We start from the raw sequence: 3,869 nt of genomic DNA, 5'->3' as shown, positions 1-3,869 counted from the left end.
CTCTCCGTTGCAAAACCTGAGCAGGCTCACCTGGAAATTACTATCAGACTGCAGCATTATTATGTTATCTGCTGACTCTGCTGTTCCTCCGAGATCAGTATCTCTCTAGCATGAAATGGTCCACAGCTGCGAGCTCTTTGGCCAGACCTGCCTTGCAGGTTTGTCCACCACATAGCCCAGAGAGGCAAGTCCAAACACTACGATGTGCAAACAGTTGTGTAAAGGTCCCAGACCAGCTCCTTGCTGTAGACCCAAGGGAACAATCCCACTCCTAAGGGACTAGTTCTCACTCCAAGAGGGTGGTTGGACCTATTTCTGGTCCAGCAGGTGACCATGGAGTAATGGAGTAATGAGAATAATAAGTGGACAAGGAAAATGAGGGGTTTGCCAGCACTTGACTGCTCTAGATCAGGACTGGTCAGCCTTTGAACAAGATACTTTAACCCATCTGAGCCTAGAGAAAGAAAAATCTGTCTTTTGTCCTTCTTGGCTTTAGGGCCAGACTCAGTTGCCCACAGCTGGACCCTGGTGTCACTTGAGATGACCCAGGGTATCATGTCGGGCTTCTAGAGTGTCTTGTCTGCCACTGTCACTCATGCAGAAATCCACAATGCCTAAGCATCTCAAGGGACATAAATGAAGCTTTTCGTGCCTGCTGATCCAGGACAGCAAACTTTGACTCTATCAAGTGCATCTGATCTACATTTTTTGAGGGGGAAGGGAATTTTTAACCTCGATCTTTCAACTATCCAGTTTAGGATGTATTCACACAAACAGTTACATTAACACAGCTGAAGGGACAGCAAACAGGACCAGGCAGGGGCAGCAGCCAGGCGAGGGTAGCTGGAATATCACAGGCTGATTTTACAGCAAGAGCTGCATATCTATCAGATAATTACCGCCAAGTGGTGCATTGCTGAGCTAACCGGCCACCTCCTCCACCAGTGCTGTGTGCTCATCACGTTCAGGAATGAAGCCTCCCAAATTCCTCGGAAGCCAAAGCCGGAATGGCATTTTTGGCAGGAAAAAATCACACCCAGGTTTCAGCTGGAGAAAATATTCACACGAGCTCAGATAAAAAATGAATCACTCCTAGCCTGCACGGTTCTCCTCCTTGCAGCTCCCTCAGGAGTCTTTCCTTGCAGGTTGCCACCCTCCCACCCATCAGCTCCCCGGGGACTTTGCTGGCTGCAGGTGAAGGGCAGAGGATCCCCCTGAGCCTCTTTTTCCACCGAGCTGCCTGCAGCTGGCAATCTACCAGTCCAAAATGCCAGCTGCCAGGGAGACGAATCAGGGAAGCCGATAACCAGCAAACGTAAAGCAAGTCAACATTGTTTGGAGCTGCAGCACTGGGTCAGAACGACACAGAGGGTTTCTCAGCAGCAAATGTTACTCCCGAGACTGGAATATAATTAACTCCTGCCTACTCCCTCTCTCTTCCCGGATGCCATCCAGCATGCCAGCAGCACGCAGAGACTTCTGCAAAATCTCACGCTGAGCCCTGTGACTTTCCAGCAGGACCAAAGCAATGGGGATCCTTTGGTTCATTTTAATCTTCGTCTCCCTGAGCGGTCACGGTAAGACCAGGAAGGCCGAGGGTGGTAAACAGAGGTATCTGGGAACAGGAATAATCTTTCCTCAGTGTGTAATCAAATCAAAATATTATAGGTACTGAGGGGGAAAGGTACCCTCAGGTTTCTGGATGAGACAGTGGGTCAGACACTTTGGCAAAATGCATGATTTAAACCCTTGGGGTAATGCAAAAAATGAGCGGGGAAGAAGCGGTGAAAATGGGGCACATCAGTGGCTTTCTAGGAGCGGGCTGGTTGGAGAAGCCCTAGAGGAGATGTCCTGTGCTCTGGGAAAATGTTTCTGCCTTTTCTCAGGCTGCCGTTTCCTCCTTGGTAGGGCAAGAACAACTGCTCTGACCTCCCGTGCACGGTCTTTGCCAACGTCCTGAAAAAACAACCACATGATAAAATGTTTCTTGAGTGAGGCTGGCTCTGCAACCTGGGTTTTTTAACAGATGTCTGAAGCTGTCCTTTGGGCTGGGGATCCCCGGTGTGCTCTTTGCAGCCGTGCATGCCCAAGCTCCGTGCACACTCGCAGACCTGGCTTGGCTGGCCAGGCACATGGTGCCAGAGGAAGCCCCACGCATTTTACCCACCAACTTTCTGCTTCTTTGTACAGGAGATGCTCATGGACCGGACAGCTGTAACCACGAAGGGGGCTTGTGCAGGGTCGGAAACTGCATTTCTGGTGAATATCTGGCTAGGTACTGCTTTGAGCCCATCATTCTCTGTTGTAAAAGTTTGTCACCCACTACCGCAAAGAGCTGAAGATTTCCAAAGGAGGAAAATGCAGCATGTGGAGAGCTGCAGGCTCCACTGACAAGGAACGAGCTGCTGTTGGGAAGGAAATGTTGTGCCTTTCTGTGACTGTTGCTCCCCTGGGAGAACAGGGCTGTGGATTCACTTGTGAACTTCACACCTTGCTTTTTGCTTTTGCTGTGACTTTCTAGGTAACACTGTGACAAGAACAAATTGGGGCCACCCAGACTATATATTGCCCCTTTTGGCATCTGGTTGTTACCTGTCATGCACAGGTGAGAAATTGCCTTTCTCCTTACCTGAAAGCAATAAACCTGAAGTTTAACATAACAGCAAGTGCCCGTCTGTGACTCCTGCTGACACTCAGCAAAGCTGCCAGAGGTGGGCTGCACGCTCTCCCACTAACCAGGAGTGAACACAGCAGCCCACACCTTCCCAGCAGAGCGGGGCGGCTAGAGCAGGGTGGTTCTGTCTCTTTATTTCCCTTCCCAGAGAAAACACTTGCAATGGGGCAGCCTTTTTTCCATCGCTTTTGGGGCAAAAGCTACCTGGTTTGACATGAAAGTCTGTGTTTCTCAGGCAAGCCCTATGCTACTCTTCATTTCCAGGCTGTGCCAGGTTCTTATAGGCACTGGGAAGGGCTGGCACGAGAAATAAGGCAGAGAAAAGGAGCAGGGATTCCCCACATGCATGCAGACCCCTTTGCCCATGGGATTCATAGCAGAAATGTGCTGTCCATCAGCCATGCCTGCCCCACCTAGACCAGAAAATGCAAAACCCAGTAGGGCTCTCCTGGGTTCACCCCTCTTCCACAGTGCAGCAAGACCAAGGAAGAGCCCAGGCTTGCTTGTTTTAAATGTGGTGGGAAGGGATCTGAAAGTTGTGTACCATTGCCCTTGACAGGCTGCTCTCCTCATCCATGCACAGCATTTCTGGCGCTCCTCCTTTCCTCTGCAATCACCCAGTAATAATCCCAAAGCAATTAGTGTGTTGGCACCTAACAGCTTTCTGTCTATGAGCTGCATCAGGCTAAATCCACTAGCTGTCCAGATCCACTCTTAGCCCTTCTGTGTTTTTTCAGCATGAAATTTTGACACACCCCCTGCCTTTTTCAGTTTGCTCTTGGTCTCCCTTTCCAGGTAAAATATTTCTCTCTGGGTCAATCATTTCTGTGAAAGCAAGAAAACAATGATGTAATGAGAGAGGTATGCCAATTAGCCGAGGCGTTGGTCAGAGCCAGGGAAAAGTCCTCCCTGGGAGATGAAATTCTTGCTGTGATGAATCAAACAGGAAAATTCCCATTGACCTCACCAGGGTCAGGACCCATTGCCAGAGGTCCAACAATTAATTCATCCGAGCGACTCCATTCTCCCCCGAGCAGCCCAGCTATTCTCCTCGGGTCGTCATAACACAGTCCGGAACACCAACTCATGTAGGGAGACGCCAGCGCTCCCCTGGAGATACCCTGCAGTTGGATGAACCATCAGGAGAGCCGGATTACAGAGCCGGCGCTGGTGGCCTGGGAACCGCCCCCTGAAA

This window comes from Aptenodytes forsteri, unplaced genomic scaffold (assembly GCF_000699145.1).
Source record: "Aptenodytes forsteri isolate BGI_AS27 unplaced genomic scaffold, ASM69914v1 Scaffold57, whole genome shotgun sequence".
NCBI lineage: Eukaryota > Metazoa > Chordata > Aves > Sphenisciformes > Spheniscidae > Aptenodytes > Aptenodytes forsteri.
The sequence above is the reverse complement of the archived record's forward strand: the minus strand, read 5'-3'. Positions refer to the sequence as shown.